The sequence below is a fragment of the Hylobates moloch genome, unplaced genomic scaffold, assembly GCF_009828535.3.
Source record: "Hylobates moloch isolate HMO894 unplaced genomic scaffold, HMol_V3 SCAFFOLD_16, whole genome shotgun sequence".
NCBI lineage: Eukaryota > Metazoa > Chordata > Mammalia > Primates > Hylobatidae > Hylobates > Hylobates moloch.
Window position 1 is genome coordinate 23,963,929 of NW_026652291.1, and position 17,507 is coordinate 23,981,435.

The 17,507-nt window shown below is 45.4% G+C and overlaps 1 protein-coding gene and 1 long non-coding RNA gene across 5 annotated transcripts in view; both read left to right on the plus strand.

The window, feature by feature from the left end:
• The first annotated feature begins 1,018 nt into the window (after nucleotides 1–1,018).
• LOC116456221 (uncharacterized) lies at nucleotides 1,019–9,155 on the plus strand. Its single transcript, XR_004244571.1, has 3 exons — nucleotides 1,019–1,287; nucleotides 8,705–8,859; nucleotides 8,950–9,155. It is a non-coding gene; the product is annotated as an uncharacterized LOC116456221 (long non-coding RNA).
• Nucleotides 9,156–14,676: 5,521 nt separating this feature from the next.
• The window catches only part of STON2 (stonin 2), a 179,434-nt gene continuing 176,603 nt past the window's right edge, over nucleotides 14,677–17,507 (plus strand). For 2 of the 4 annotated variants that reach the window (XM_032134787.2, XM_058429869.1), the window contains exon 1: nucleotides 14,678–14,803. The gene's annotated coding sequence lies outside the window, so the exon portion shown is untranslated. Of the gene's footprint in view, nucleotides 14,818–17,507 lie in introns of all 4 variants that reach the window. The other 2 variants (XM_058429870.1, XM_058429868.1) reach the window with 2 other exon arrangements.

Sequence of the window (17,507 nt, forward strand, 5' to 3'; positions counted from 1 at the left end):
CAAAAAAATTAAAAACAGCCAGGTGTGGTGGCGCATGCCTGTAGTTTCAGCTACATGGGAGGCTGAGGTGGGAGGATCACTTGAGCCTGGGAGATTGAGGCTGCAGTGAGCTACGATTGTGCCACTGCACTCCAGCCTTGGGAACAGAACAAGACCCTATTTCTCTCTCTCTCCACGCACACACACATTGTATACACACACACACACACACACACACACACACACACACACACACACAAAGACTTCCCCAGGTGCCTCCCTGAGAAATTCTCATTCAGCAGATTTGAAGTGAGACCTGTGAATCTCGATGTTTAAAAAGCACCCCTGAGAGATTCTGATTTCCAGACAAGTTTCCAGACACTAAAACAATTGGTAAGTATATATAACTGCATGGAAAAAATATGCAAGATAGTGTTTGGATTTATATTCTATGATGCATTTTTGTTTATAAAACAGGATTGCATATGTATGTTTGTGTGTAGAAATACACATATTAATGTATAGAAAAGATTTGGAAGGATATAAGCCCAGCTGCTATAGGTGATTGCCTCTTGGAAACGGAAAAAGAAATGGGCTTTGCATTTTTACTTGCATACTTCAATGTTTGTTTGTTTATGCATCACTTACAGGAGGGGGACAGGACCCCCCTCGTGATTTCATCAGTTCCCAAGTGTTTGGGGAGGGCGAGTGATGGAGGAAGCCAGGGGTGAGGCAGTCAGCTGCGCTCACAGCCATGGCGTAACAGCCCAGGGACTGCCCATTGTGAAGTCCCTTGGGGTGCCCCCACCCTGCACCCTCATTCTTCCCACTAGCCCCAGACGGGCTCTGCTGTCAACCTGCAGCTCCTCCTGAGCTGCGGCTCTTCCCCCTCTGCCCCCAACACAAGGGGAGCCCCGACTTGGGAGGAGGGCTTTCCAGATCGCAGCTTGGCCTGAGGCAGAGCCAGAGCGATGAGGTCACCCAGCACAGCTGCTAACTATTTCAAGGAAACAGGTGGTGGCTCTGGCCTTTTCATGGGCTTCGAGTTTTCTGGGAGAGGCCTCTTCAAGGGCGTCCTTGAAGCCCAGCCATGGATGTCCCTGTGGTTGGGAAAGGGGAGCTCAGGGTAACGGAGTATCCTCAAGAACGTGCAGGTATTACCTCCCTCCAGAACTGTGGTCTCAGCCCTGGCTGCATATTCCTTCAATGGGAGGGCTTTAGAAATGCTGTGCCAGAGCTGCACCCCAGACCAACAAAATCAGACTCTCCAGGATGCAGCCAAGGCATCAGTATGTGGAAAGCTTTCAGGTGAGTCCAATGTGCAACCAAGGTTGAGACCACCAGTCCAACCCTTGCAACTAAAGGCCCTGGACCAGCAGCATTCCCTGGAAGCTCATTAGAAATGCAGAATCTCAGAATCTGCATTCCAAGATCTCCAGGAGATTTGTGTGCAAACAGCTTGGCAGTGCTGCTGCTGTAGGTAGACATGGAGCTAGAGGATAAACACATAGGCTCTGGGGAGTGCAAAAGGGGTGAAATGCTAGCTAAGCCCTTGACTTCTCCCCCTTGATGTAATGAAGATCACAAAATCTTTGTCTTGGATTGTGGTGATGATTCAGCTTGACAACGTCTGTACCTGGTACTTAGCACTCAGTATATATGAGCTTCTATTTTGTTAGGATCGTTACTGTTTTTAATCTTGAAATGCAACCTGCTCAGCTGGCCAGCCTGCTATGAGCATGTGCTGGCTGTGTGTTTTGTCCAGCTCAGCCCTCATCCTGCCAGCATCAAATGTCTTTTCTCTCTGGGAACTCAGACACAGGGACCAAAAAGTTCATGGCTCAGTCCAGACTGTCTCCGATCCCAGAGTTGTTTTTCCTGTGAAAATCATGTGATTGCTCCATTGCTAGGGAAAGTCAAACAATAAAAGGGTGTAGGTTCTCGTAATTGCTGTGGAAGCTGCAAATGTGGAGTGTTTCTGTGCCAGCTGGAGAGAAGGGTTTGGGAAGGAGGTTGCCAAATCCTGCCTCCCAGACTTATTGGTGGTGGTTCAACTCTGGACTGAGAGTCTGAGGAGGTGGCCCCTGATGACTGGAGAATCAATCACTGATCTGCGACAAACAGTGCATAGCATCAAGCAATGCTGTGCTTTCAAGGATAGCAGTCTCCCTCAACAATAGCACTTTCTTTAAAAGCCCTCTTCATTCATTTAAAAAAACATTAATTAAGCATTTCCTAAGTGCCAGGCATTGACTATTATCTCATTTCATCATCAAAGTTACACTTTGGGGCTGGTATTACCCTCATTTTATAGGCAAGAGAACAGGCTCAGAAATGTTTGGTTCTAGGGTTAAACAGCCATTGGATGACAGAATTGGAATCATACAGAGGTTGTCCTGAGTCCACAGCCCCCCTCTGGGTCACTCTATGCTACTACTTCTCCCCAATCCAGGAAAACATGGTGTTAGAGGATGGAGTCCCTTTTAGTGAAAGACTGGGCTGTTTGTTATTCTTTGTGTTTTTCCCTCCTACTGTTGAGACTGGCACCATCTCCCCAAGTCACTCTGCCAATCCCTTCATTCTCTGAGAGGGAGGACATTAGTCCACTATGAACTACAGTGTTGCATTCGCAAACTGCAAGAATTGAAAATAATGTCTCTTACTTTCTTTCACCTTTCCATTCGAGAAACATTTATTGAACATGTCAAGAATTACACAGATAAGTAAAAAGGAGACATGGGTCTTGCTTGAGGGACAAGATTGTGATAGAATGAGTCCTGGCCTCTGGGAGAGTGGACAATATGTGGTAGTTTTATGGGTCTAAAAGGAGGGATTTCAGGCAAAGGGAACAACACAAGCAAAGGTACAAAGACAGAGAGTATATCTTTGTGCCTACCTTTTTTTTCTTTCTTTCTTTTTTAATCACTCAAATGCAGGTTTCCTGAAATAAAAGCCAATTGGAATAATTTTTATTTTATTTTATTTCATTTTATTGCATTCCTTTTTATTTTTTTTTGAGACAGAGTTTTGCTCTTGTTGCCCAGGCTGGAGGACAATGGCACGATTTTGACTCACTGCAATCTCTGCCTCACAGGTTCAAGCAATTCTCCTGTCTCAGCCTCCCAAGTAGCTGGGATTACAGGCATGCGCTACCATGCCCGGCTCATTTTGTATTTTTAGTAGAGATAGGGTTTTACCATGTTGGTCACGCTGGTCTCGAACTCCTGACCTCAGGTGATCCACCTGCCTCAGCCTCTCAAAGTGCTGGGATTACAGGCGTGAGCCACCACGCCCAGCCCACCAATTGGAATTTTTAAGAGCAAAGTTCGTTTTGAATTTTAAATGAATTCAAAATAATAAAATTCATAGCATCCAATAATTCCTAACACTAGACCCAGGCACTGTCCTAAGCACTTGATGTACATTAACTCATTCAATCCTCATAAGAACCTATAAGGTGGGTGCTAATATCCCCATTTCAGAAATGAAGAAATCGAGGCACAGAGAGGCTAAATAACTTGCCAAAGACCTGTTAAATGATTTAATGATTAAGTGACTGAGTCAGGATCCAAATCCAGGCCTCCTGGCTCCTGAGTCTATAATGTTTCCCATCTGCTATATTGCCTCTCCAATGCCAAGCAATCTAACATACCGCTGCAGCCTCTGGCAATCTCATTTTGGAAGTACTTTTTCATAACTCATTTCTAGTGCACAGCAGGGCTGTGGCCCAGGAGACCTGTGGCTCTCCTACAAATATCTGTGTAATAAAATAATAATAGCAGTTAATATTTGTTGAGTACCTGTTAATATTTATCAAGTTCCAGGCATACCGCATGCTCACCAAAACCCTCAGACATAGATGGATTGTTCTCCCCACTTAGTAACTATGGAACTAGAGCTCAGAAACTGACCCAGGATGGCCCAGCTAGGAGCTGGCAGAGCTGAGTGAGCCATCCCAGGCCATCTGAAACCAGAGCTTCCCTTCCCAGCAGTACTCCCATGGGGCCTGTCACGGGAGTAGTTTAACTTTCCTCTTTTCTGGTTTTCTTGTCTGTCAAATGGGAATAAAATAACTAATATCTGTGTGTAACAGTGTAGATTACAGAGGATCCTCTGGTGCACAATCTCATTTGAATCTCCCAGCAACCCTATCAAGAACAACAACCCTTCCAACGAGCTCAAGAGATCTTTAGAGATCTTTAAGTTCTAACCACTGCATTCCCAGAGGGTGCTCTCTGGTTGTTGGCTAAACCTCTGCCTTCCATATACTGCCACTGGTGGGGACAATAGAACATACAGGAAGAGCAGTCTTGGGCCAGCCACAGTGGCTCACACCTGTAATCCCAGTGCTCTGGGAGGCTGAGACAGGAGGATCACTGAAGGCCGGGACTTGGAGACCAGCCTGGGCAACATAGTGAGACCCTGTCTCTACAAATAAATTAAAAAGTAGCCAGCTGTGGTGACACACACTTATAATCCCAGCTACTCAAAGGGCTTGAGGTGGGAGTATCACTTGAGCCCAGCATTCGAGATTGCAGTGAGCTATGACGGCACTACTACACTCCAGCCCAGGAAACAGAATGAGACCCTGTCTCTTTAAAAAAAAAAAAAAAAAAGTAATTTCATTCATGCAAGGAATGTGTATCCCTTTCCACAAAGATTAAGACTGACCAACAAGAGAATTATCTCACCCCATTGATCAGAAGTGAGAGGGTACATGGACCAGAAGGGCTTATTGGCATTATGGGGTGATGGCCTGGAAAGCCCTGGACGGAAATAGGTATGACTGTCCCTAGGGAACTGGTGGGGCACCCACGAGGTAGAGGGTAACTGCTTTGGGTCCCAGCACAGGGTAAAGGATGTCTCCCCCAACCCAGCTGCCCTCAGGTCCAGAGGTGGCCTTGCATTTGAAATATAGCCAGTTAAAACCAGGGTATGGGCCCACACATGCAGCTCACATGGAAGGTTAGCAGGGAACAGAGAACTATCAATAGTTCAGAGCCCCGAACTCATCCTGTGTGTGATGTGAGTGAGAATCACCCCAAATCAGCACCCCAGCACGATTCTGGCAGCTCAGTCTTGTGCAATCTAACAAAAGAAATAATTCAAAGGCCAGTGAGGCAATCCACACTCCAGGCGGTCCTCCTGGATGAAGAATCCAGCCACAAGATACCAAAAAGACCCCATAGATATGAATCCAAGAGCTCCTCGGGGTCTCTGGTCGACTCCGCATGAGTGATAGTGGGTGAAGAGTGCTCCGAGGTGAAGAAATGGGAACAGAAGTGAGGACGTTGCATTTGGGTCTTGATCCAGGCTCAGGGTCACCCACCCAGATAGCACTGTCAGCCCCAGCTGGTGTCACAAAGCGTAGAACCCCTGAGGCCTGGATCCTGGGCCAGGGCTCCATTTGTCTGGTTTAAGGGCAGCATTGCCAGTAATACACCTACTTTTCATTCCTGAGGCTGGAAAAGTCAGATACTAAACTAGTTTTCCTGTCTCTCTTGCAACCAGGCATGGCCATGTGATTCAGTCCTAGCCACTGAGATATAAGTGAGAATTTACCAGGTTGGGAGGAGGTGTTTTAGAAAGATTTTCCTCCCTGATATTAAAAAAAAAAAAAAGCCTCTTTTCCAGCCCAGATCACTTTCTTCCTTCCTTAAATAAGTTTTCTAAAGATGAGACACCTGGAGCTGTGGCAGCCATTTTGCAATCACAAGGCAACAAACCTAAGATAAAGAGACAAAAAGCCTAGGATGAGAGAGTAGAAAGAGCAAGGGTCCTTTTGCCATTATTATTTATTTTATTTTGTTTTATTTTATTTTATTTTTATTTATTTGAGACGGACTCTCGCTCTGTCACCCAGACTGGAGTGCAGTGGCACGATGTCTGCTCACTGCAACCTCCATCTTCCAGGTTCAAGTGATTCTCCCAAGTAGCTGGGATTACAGGTGCTTTTCACCATGCCCGGCTAATTTTTGTATTTTTAGTAGAGACGGGTTTCACCATGTTGGCCAGGCTGGTCTCAAACTCCTGACCTCAAGTGATCCACCTGCCTTGGCCCCCCAAAGTTTTGGGATTACAGGTGTGAGCCACCACACCTGGCCCCTTTTGCCATTACTAAACAACATACTCTGGGACTTCTAATGTCCAGACTGTTCAGGTCAGATAATGAAATGTCTTTACTCTGTGAGTTACTATTGCTGGTTATTCTGATACTTGCAGCTGGAAAGCATTCCTACAAAATATAGGCTAAAATCATCAAAGTCCAGCTCAAGGGTGGGCTAAGTGGTGGGTCCTATGTGAGATGCTAAACAACATCTCAAAGATTGGAAAAATCTCTTCTCTAAAAAAGTTTCCAGTCTAGACATGAGATAAATGTGCAAACAGATGTGACTTTTGTAACACCTGAGAGGGTACAAAGGTTCAATCAATTTCCTAAAAGAATTCAATCTTATTTAGCTAACTATGATCACAGATGTAAATTCATGGATGGTGGAAGACATTATTTACTTTTTTTATGAAGTTGTCTTTTAATTAAGAGAGATTCGGTGACAGGTGGGACTCGCGGGGTTTCTTTTCTCTCAGATCTCCCTCTTTCTCTGACCCTCCCTTCCATGTGCTCGTCAGTTTCTGCCCTCATCTCCAGGTGCTGCCTCTGTCCTGGTGGTTGCTATTTGTGGGGTCATGGTCATGAGCCTCTACATTTCTAATTCTGTCCTGGAAGGGCAGGAGAGAAGAACTCCTTGTGGTTGGTAGATCCTTGAAGTCCTTTTAAAGATTAAACTTAGTTTTAAAAAAATTATTCACAGTGGAGCAGCTAATAATAGTTACACAAAACTTTTTCTTGGTACATATTGACTTCTCTGAAAGCATAATGTTAATGGGTTGTTGTGCTTTAAATCCCGTTTCCCATCAGGGTGATTAATGAAATACTCAAAATAGGTGACAAGGACAGCACACACTATTCCTCAAACAAAAATGTCAAGATCACCAAGACAATTGCTAAAAAGAGGGTCTGGTGTGACAAAACGCAGGATGGCATAAGAGAAGGGGCACCTTTGTGAGATTGGGGGAGTCAGGGAAGCCTTCACAAAGGAGTAGCATTTGTTGGGACCTCGAGGACAATTAGGAATGTGTTAGGAAACTTGGGTGCAAGTGACAGAAACTCAACTCAAACTAGTTTAAGAAAAAGGGACTTAATTGTAAGGATACTAGAATTGCTTTCACAAAATAAAAGGAAAAGCTGAATGACCTAAAGGAAGGAAGGGCAAGGAAATAGCTAGTCTTCAGCACAAGTGGATTAGAGCAGCAGTCCCCAACCTTTTTGGCACCAGGGACTGGTTTCGTGGAAGACGATTTTTTCCATGGTAGCAGGGGTGGGGGAAAGGGGGGTGGTTTCAGGATGAAACTATTCCATCTCAGATCATCAGGCATTAGACTCTCCTAAGGAATGCACAACCTAGATCCCTCGCATGCACAGTTCACAATAGGGTTAGCCCTCCTATGAGAATCTAAACCACTGATCTGACAGGAGGTGGAGCTCAGGCAATAATTCTCACTCACCTGCTGCTCACCTCCTGCTGAGTGGCCCAGTTCCTAACAGGCCATGGACCAGTACCAGTCTGTGGCCTGGGGGTTGGAGACCCCTGGAGTAGAGAATGTCTACTTTACTTGCCTCAGTTTCTCTCTGCATCTTAAAACAGAGAAAGAGTAACTCCAATGTGCTGTTCTTGGTATGAAGTTCTCAGGAAATCTGATCAGTTCACCTTGGTTAGGTTGCCCACATGTAGGATAATCAGCTGTGGTCAGGGATATGAAGTCATATGAGAACTTGTCAGTTCCTGCTAAAATCATGTGCTTGGAGACAGTGGAGGAGGATCCCCCAGAAGGAAGGGGCAGGTGTTTCCAGAGGAATGCTGTTATATTGTAGTTATTGTTGGTGGTGTGCCTATGGTATTAGGCAGATAAATAAAAATAAGCAGAGAAGAGAAATGGAAGATGATAAGGATGACTAGTTGATGAATAGCACACTGGGTAAAGGGAAGAGTATGTTCAAAGGCACAGAAACGTGATGGTACATGGTATGTTTTGGGAACTACAAATAGATCACCATTGGTGGAATAGGAAGTTAAAGAGGAAGATGACAGAAGTTAAGGATGGAGAAGTAGGCTAAGGCTAATTAAGGAGGATCTTGTATCTCATCATAAGAAACTAAGATTTTTTCCCATAAGTAATAAAGAGCCATGGAAGGAATTTTAATAGGAGAGAGAAATGATGACATTTATGTATTAGATCATTCCAATCACTATGAGAGGGATGGATCAGAGCAATGTTTACATGTGTGGTACCCAGGACAAACTGATTTTACTTGGCGTAAGAGCTGGTTCTAAGTGGTATGCAAAAGGGAAATTGAATTTCATTGGCTCATACAGTGAGAGAGTTATTCTCTTTAAAATTCTCTTTTAGTCTGTTTGATTAACTTGAGGAGAAATGATCCATCTGGTGCCTGTATGTGTTTCATAGCTCTCCAAGGCTTGGTAACCTCCCTTTTCATCAAAGAAAGAGCAGGGCCTCAAACTCAGAACCTTCAGCAACCAACAATATCCAGCCAAGATTAAATAGTGTAGTTTTGTTTTTATTGTATGATTTTTATGGTTAATGATCTCTTTATGGCAAATGATACTGGTTTTTCATTGATGATAATGATACCAAAAATCCTTTTTAGGAAAACTGAGCAAAATGAAAGCCAATTCAAAGAAGCAATTAAGTACATAATTGTGCAGATGATACATGGAAATGGTAAGAATGGTGACAATGGGACATAAGTGACTGAAATTTGGGATACATTGGATTAGAAGAAAATAAGCCCCCAAGAGACCAGTAAGAAGGATACTGCAGCAGCATATGAGAGATTTTAAACTCCTTGATATCAGAGAGACTTATCTTCTATTAATTTTGTTTTCCTCTCAGGAATAAGTCTGGAGGGCAGCAAGAGTGACTGTCCAGCTAAGAACCTCATCAGCAATGCAAAACATTGTCACAGATGTTGAAATAGACCCTGAGGTTAATGCATTCTTTCCAACATTAGGTCCTAAAACTTCTCCTGAAAAGCTACCTTAAATCTAACTTTTGAAAGTGCACAATAAAGGTGAATTAAATAAAAGCAACTTGAAATTGGTACTTATCCTTCGAATTCCTCAAATATCACTTCCTCTGAGAAGCCTTCCCTGATTTTTCTGTGTCTCCTTGGCAGCTCCTTGCCCTGCGCTTTCAGCAAACCTTCCTACATATCTAAGCAGATCTGTGGTAGAATGGTTTCTTTGTGTGCCTCCTCATCAGGCTCTAAGTTGTCCAGTGACTCTGTCTTTCATCCTTTTTATCCACACCCCTTGAGACTGTTTTGGCACAAAATAGGTATGAGTCCAATAAATATTTGTGCAACAAATGAATCTTGCAGTGAGGACACCACATTATAGAAGAATACTTGGAAAGTCATTACATTCCAGCTGGGCGGGGTGGCTCATGCCTGTAATCCCAGCACTTTGGGAGGCCCAGGTGGGCGGACCACGAGGTCAGGAGATCGAGACTATCCTGGCTAACACAGTCAAACCCTGTCTTTACTAAAAATACAAAAAAATAGCCTGGTGTGGTGGTGGGCACCTGTAGTCCCAGCTACTCAGGAGGCTGACGCAGGAGAATGGCGTGAACCTGGGAGGTGGAGGTTGCAGTGAGCTGAGATTGCGCCATTGCACTCCAGCCTGGGCAACGGAGCGAGACTCCGTCTCAAAGAAAAAACAGAACAAAAAAACAAAAAAAATTACATTCCATGTTATTGATTTCAAGTTCAGTAAAAGTTCATAGATGGAAAAGATCAATATGAATACAGGATGTATTGGAGGAGTTAGGATGTTACGGAGCTTGAGTTGGAAACAGGAAATCTAAATAAAAGATTCTTCAATACCACTTCAGCATCTTATTAGCAAGATTTCCTACTTGGAAGAGTGTGTGTGTGTGTGTCTGAGTGTTGGAGTGTGTGTCTGTGTGTGTCTGAGAGTGGGGTATTGGAGGGAAGGAGGGAAAGGGCCGGGTTTTTGTAATGAATTTCTCTTGCACCTTTATCCTCTCATCTTTCTCAAGACCAACTCTTTAGAATTTGGCTGTCATTGTCTACAATCCTTCCTGTTCCTAGCATGTTCCAAAAAATGCCTGGCCCATAAATATATGTGGGGTGGAAGAAGTACCTTGCCATAAAGACAAAACTAAACCCTATCTTATGGACTGAAGTTTATTAAGTTTATAGAGAGGAGAAGGGTGGGAGCTGTGAGATCTTATGAAGGGTTTCTAGTGGATACAGGGTTGATCTGGGTTGTGAGACATAAAGACATAGATTTTCCCACACCCATGACCACCAGTATTCTTCCAAACTGCCGACTAAAATGGCGCTAGTCCTCCAAACCAGCAAAAGCTGCACTGCCGTATTGGTAGCCTCTAACCACATGTGGTTATTTAAATTTCAACACAATTTAAAATTCAGTTCTTCAAATTGCACTAATCACATTTCAAGTGTCCAATAGCCACACATGCCTAGTGGCTTCCATATTAAATAGCTCAGATAAAGAACATTTCCATCATCTTAGAACATTCAATTGAATAACGCAGATCTAAAGAATAAATCCTCTCTGGGATGCTGAAGGTGGGAGCCACATTTAACTGCTTTTCACAGGCTTAGAAAAGTTCCTTTTCACTTTTAGCTACTATACCTTAGGATTTAACCAACACGTCCATTACTGATGGTTTCCACACTTTCAGAATGTATGTATTCTCAGAGAGCATGCAGTGAATTTTCTCTAACAATTCAGTGGTTTTTAGCATATTCACAAAGTTTATAACCATAACCACTAATTACAGAACATTTTCATCACCCCGAAAAGAAAGTTTATAGCCATTAAGCAGTCACTTCTCATTTCCCCTTGGCAACCACTAATCTGCTTTCGGTCTCTATGGATTTGCCTATTCTGAATATTTCATGTAAATAGAATCATACAGTGTGTGGCCTTTTGTTTCTGGCTTCTTTCACATAGCATGATGTTTTCTAGAGTTATCCATATTTTGGCTTTTATCAGTACTTCATTTATTTTATGCCTGAATAATATTCCATTATATGGATGTACAGTAAGTTCTCACTTATTGTCATTGATAGGTTCTCGAAACGGCAACCTTTAAGCAAAACAATGTATAAAAACCCCCAATTTTCCCATAAGGGAATTGACATAAACAAGAATTAAGTTCCTACAGCACATTTCTGGTCACAAAAACATCACCAAACTGCTAAATAAAGAGCAAAAACCCTTCTAATATTAAAGGTGGAAATAAATGTGAGCTATATGTACACTTTTAAAAGATTAATAAAAACAAGTAAGATAATTATTTGCCCCATTACTCCAGTTCAAGGTCTCAGGTGATTGGAGCCCATCTGGCAACTCAGCACACCAACAGGGAACCAGTCCCAAACAGGACATCATTCCATCGCAAGCCTCTCTCTCTCTCTCTCTCTCTCTCTCTCTCACACACACACACACACACACACGCACTCATTCTGGGACAATTTACACACGCCAATGAACCTAACGTGCACATCTTTGGAATGCAAAAGGAAGCTGGAGTACCTGGAGAAAACCCACGCAGATGTGGGGAGAACATGCGAACTTTCAGCTGGGAGGAGTTGATCTTTTTTTTCTCATCAACATCCTAAGGAAACGTTATTGGAGGACCTTCTGTACTATTTAATGCATTTTGTTTATCTGTCATTAATTGATGGGCATTTGGGTGGTTTCTACCTTCAGCTATTATGAATAATGATGCTATGAACATTTGTGCACAACTTTTTGTGTAGGCATATGCTTTCAGTTCTCCTGGGTGTATATCAAGAAATGGAATTACTGGGTCATATGGTAACTCTATGTTTAACTTTTTGAGAAATTGCAAAACTGTCTTGTAAATTAACTGCACCACTTCACCTTGTGTTCATTTAAGGAAGAGCTTATTCTTCTCTTGACCTGACAGTGCTTGACAGAAACTACCTTTTTACTGTTGGATTGCATGGATGATCGCTTTGCTCCACACCAAATGTCCTTCCAGTCTGGAACTGAAGAATGCCCTGTTGAAGACCAGGATAGGGTGTGGCCCTAGTCTCCTTAATACCACCCTATTAGCCTGTCAGGGGTTTACATCAGTCACTTCATGTTTATTAAGAACCTACTTAATTGGGGATACATTGATTGAGGATACATTGCTAAGTAATGCACAGTCTGCTAGTTAGAAAGATGGCCATTTGAGCAGATCACTAGAATGCTGTTGCTTATTGATGTTACGGGAATATAAGATGGGCAAGAGGTTCACAGCTCAGCCTGGGAGAATGAGTGAAGGCTTCATAGAGAAAAGAATATTTGAGTTTTGAGCATTAAGCAGTAGTCACCAGGGAAGAAATGTGATACAGGGGGCGAACTAAATAAAGCATTTTGGTAGAGACAGAGAACAGACCAAGACGTAAGCAGTTCCTGGCCCCAGTAAGATTCCAAGGTAATGGAAGTAGAATTCAGGTTCTTCTTTCACTTGTCACTCTTCCTTCATTTGCCATCCTTCTTTCACTTGTCATCCCTGGGCTGAGTTTAATGTGATGTGATGAGGGTTGAGCAGTTTGACAAACCATCTTGGGTCAGCTTGGTTCTGGCTGAAACAGTCCTTCTTCGCTGGAGGGATAGTTTGACCAATCCAAATGGAACTTCTGCTTTGGCAGAAGCCACAGCTATGTAAAGTGAGCAACCTGAATTATGGGCTGATGTCTCCATGTGCTTCTGATGTTTGGAGAGGGATGCCCATGAAAGAACTCTCCTCACACAGTCCACACCATGCCGCGCTCTGTCTGGTGTTCCTCCCAGGTGAGGTTCAACCCGTGCGTGTCCACCTATTCAATATAAAGTGAATCAACTGAGGCCCGGCACGGTGTCTTACGCCTGTAATCCCAGCACTTTGGGAGGCCGGGGCGGGCGGATCACTTGAGGCCAGGAGTTCGAGACAGCCTGGCCAACATGGTGAAACCCCGTCTCTACTAAAAATACAAAAATTAGCCGGGTGTGGTGGCACGTGCCTGTAATCCCAGCTACTCAGGAGGCTGAGGCATGAGAATAGCTTGAACCCGGGAGGCAGAGGTTGCAGAGAGCCGAGATCGTGCCACTGCACTCCAGCCTGGGCGACAGAGTGAGACTCCGGCTAAAAAAAGAAAAAAATTAAAGTGAATCAAGTGTTTGTCCATTGATATAAACTGGAGAAAACAGAGATAATTTCCTCTTGTGGTCTTGGGCTCCTCAAAGTAAATGACTGTAAGCTTACCCTAAGGTAAGCGTCAAGACTGTTCAGAGTGGGTGAAACTGTTAAAGCCTTGAGTCTTTACTTCTCTCCTAAGCCAAATTTCTCACTCATGGTGTTCTGTCAGCATAAGAGAATAAACAAGGGGGAAATGTCTGTAGAAAAACGGCTACATACTTGCTTTCAAGGTCGTGCCACCAAGCTAAAGGTCCTACAATATAAGTTGTGTTACTTACTTCTACTCATTTCCTATCTGGGTGTTTAAAGAGGGTGTTTTATGACTAACAGAACAAAGGTCTGGTGGCACCCAGATTTATGGTTTGTTTTTATTCCTTAGAAAGATTCAGGGCAGATGGGAGAAGAGACAGAGGACAGAACAATTTCAATTCCCTATACGCCCTCGGTTCTAACCAGTGCCTCTCCTCCACAGTGTGGAGTGACTGCTGGTGTGTCTTTCAATGAAAATCTCTCCAGACTAAAAACTGGTGTCACTTGTCCACATGTTCAAGGGGCATATGGATGTTCTTATGACAGCCTCTTTCTGTATTTCTGAACTAATAAATGTAAAGCGTTTGGAATAGTGCCTAGTAAACAACATGCACCATAAAAACGTTAGGGTCATTATCATTATCCAGCCTCATCTCTCTAGCTGGGTATGAACTTCCCTGTAATCGAAGATCTCACCATTTTTATCTTTTTTCCCCCTAAACATCTAGCACGGTGTTTTTAATAATTTGTTGGCATGCTTAAGACTTTAAACAAGTTGCTCTCCCTTTGAGAGCTCAGGTAGGACCACTGAGAGGTTGTGTGTAGAGTCCAATATGAGTCCACAGAACTATTTGGCGCCCGCTGTTTACAAGCCACTGTCCTGAGCCTACGCCCTTTGTAGAGTCAAAAGTATCAATAAATGAACGTACAGGAGTGAGGCTAGTTGAGCAATGATTCCCGCTCCTGGGAGGTCTCAACTACCAGCCCGCAGGTGGAGCGGGTGGGACTCCCATGCGCTCCCCGTTCCACGCCATTTCCACGTCGCTCGAATCGATGCTTTCCGTGTTGCCTCGTGCCTGGACGGCCGGCCCTACTAGGCGCAGAGTGGAAGGATCCCGGTTTCGGCGTCTGGTTGGGGCTCCGGGAGCCGCGGGAAAGCGAGGCTGCGGCGCGGGAGGCTTGGCCAGCAGATCCCGGCGGCGCCCGGCCAGTCCCCCCGCCCCGGCTCCTCGGCTGCCCAATCATGGCGCGGCTCGGGAGCGCGCCGCGGCCAATCAGGAGCGGCGGGAGCGGCGCCGGGAGCCGGCGGGCGCAGAGCGAGCCCGAGAGTCTGGAGCCGGCGTCGGCGCTGCGGCCGGGAGGGAGCGTGGCGAGAGCAGCGCGGCCGGGTGGGTATCCCGCTGCCAGAGAAGCCGGCTTTTCCGCGGCGACCTTCCGGCGGACGCCGGGGACCCTGCGGACCGCGGCGCAGGTAACTGCACTCACGTCCCGCAGCAGGAGGGCGAGCGCGCCCCCCAAGAGGGGCCCTGCAGGTGGAGCGGGCGGGGGGCGGGGGCGGGGGCGGGGGCGGGCCGGCCGCCAGGTCCTAGCGCCGCGGTGCCCCTTGGCGCTCCCGAGCCTTCTCGGTCGAGCCACGCGGAGGCGCGGCGTTTCCACCAGCCGCGGGCGTCCCGGGGTGGGAGAGGACGAGGGGACTCTGCTTAAGGCAGAGGACTCCTGCGACCCCTGGCCCCATACACAGACACTTCTGGCCGACGGGTATCTTCAAGATTGGGACGCCCAGGATGTCTTCATCGGCCCGAGTGGGGAGGCGACAACAGGTGTCCCAGGGGACGGTGCTTTCCCTACACTCCCATCGCCTGAAACCCTGGCCTTGGCGCCGCGCCCCACCTTCGGGGTGTCGGGAGGCAGGACCCCAGCCTGGCCTCAGGCGCTCTGCCCGCTGGACAGCGCCCAGAGGCGGCCTGGACGTGGGGCTTGGATGGAGTTTCCTCTGCGCGTTGCCAAGCAATTTGCCGGACACCCGCCTCTCGCTGGGATGAAGAGTTGAAGATGAGAGTGTGTGCGTGCGCGCGTGTGTGCGTGTGTGTGCATTCGTGCGTGTGTGTGTGTGCGCGTCCGTGTGTTCTGGTGCAACCCCTACTGGAAGGAGCTGCCTGAGGGCTGTGTGTGAATCATTAACTGTGCTTTTGTGCAGCTCCTGGCCTCTGCCTGCCTCCCCGCCTCTCCCGACGCTCCCCGTTTCCCCCTCGAGCAGGTCCTTCTTACTCTCTGTGCCTCCCTCTCCTGATCTGTAAGGTTATACCACCGGCCTGATAGCGCTGTTTTGAGGATCATATGAGCCAATGCCTGAAAAACACCGAGCACAGCGCTAAGCACTCAATAAATACCGGCTCTTATTATTTATTATACGGAGTGGATGGGCTTTTAAAGAGTAAATCAGACGTGTCCAAACTGGCCTAGCAACCATTTGCAGCTCTGAACAGCTTTCTACACTTGAAAGGAAAAAGATGCTATTATTAATGAGACTGATGGTATCTTTAAAGGTAGCATATCCTTTTGGGGGGCGGTAAAAAACCGATCCATTGGAATGGTGAGAGAGATAAATGCATTCCAACTAGTAACTGAGAAAAGCTTTGTGACCTTTGAAAAAATTGGTATGAATATTGTATGAAAATAATATCATGATACTTTGTTAAATGTTCACCTTTCATTAGCATGGCTGATTTGGGGGAAGTATTTGAAAGTTTTATACTTTTTACTCCTCCCTTAAACGAAAAGGTAAAAGTAAAAAGAGAAGGAGGGAGAAAGAGAGAGGAAGAAAAAAACTCAACCACACAACAAAAATGCCAGTGGCTCATAGAAACCTAAAATTGCAGTTGCTACTTTTAGGTGTTTTTTTCCTATGCCTGACCTGGGTGGTCTGGTTTAATTCTTTGTCACTGTGTCACTTTTCTTTTCTTGGTTAATCTGAAAAGTCAAATAATTGGCCCCTTTTATTTTTCTTTTTAAAGCTTAAAATATCGACATGTAGCAGACCTGCTTGGAGTTCTGAACCCCCTGCTCAGTTGCCTCCTCCTCTGTGACGAATCCAAAAGAACCTTCTCAAAGCTTCTCTAGGGTGATGTCGGTGGGAATCTGTCTTACCACACCATACTACCCCCTACCCGGCAACCCATAGGCTAGGACCTGGGGAAAGGATGCAAACAAAATGCCCCAGTTCTTGTAGGGTCTCTTGTGCTTTTGCCGGGAGCCTTAGAATGAATACATTGACTTTGGGGAAATGCTTATCTTCTCAGGGGGTAAGAAGCCCACTTCCAGATGCAATCTTTCAAGTCTCAGATTAGCATGGCAGCCTTTTCAGTTGTTGATAAGAGGACTTTTACTCTCTCCAGTGGCGTGGGAGGATCTGAACGCGCTTGCTGCTGCGGGGAGTAAGAGAGATGTGTTGGGCGGGGCAAAGACTCCTGAGTTCAGAGCCAGACTCCCACCTCGTGAAATCTCAGACTGTGACTGACTCTGGGAAGCTTCAGCAAATTGCTTTGTTTTTCTGAGCCAGGCTTCTGCTTTATAAAATGAGTTGTTGAATTTTTAATTTTATTATTATTTTTTCTTAGAGGTTGTTCTAAGGATAGTACTAATGAATGGAGGCGCCGTGGCACAGTTCCAGGGACGTGGTTACAGGTCTGGGGCATCCAGAGAAGATCTTAAAAGTTATACCTGAGAAAGACACAAAAAGCTTGACCGAGGGGTAACACTTGAGCTGAGTGTAGAATGATGAGCAAGTCTCTTGTGCAGGCAGGGGTGAGGTGGGATTGGAAAGAAGGTAGAGCAGAGAAGAGAAGACATTCCAGACTGAGAGAAGTGATCAAAAGTACTATTACAGTCAGCTTAACGGTAAATAACAAGTAACCCCCAAATATCAGTAATTTGCAACAGCCAAGATTTAGTTCCCTCTCATGCTGCATGTCCAGTGTAAGTCAGGCATAGTTCTACCCCTCATTTGTCATCATTCTGGGACCCACTGAGGCTTAAGAAACAGCCTCTCTCTGGGACAATGTGGATCTTATTTATGACAAAGGGAAAAAGGACATGATAGAGCAAAACTATAGCATCTAAAGTCTGCTCAGAAGTAGCAGCCGTCACTTCAGCTCTCATGCTGTTGGTCAAGGTAA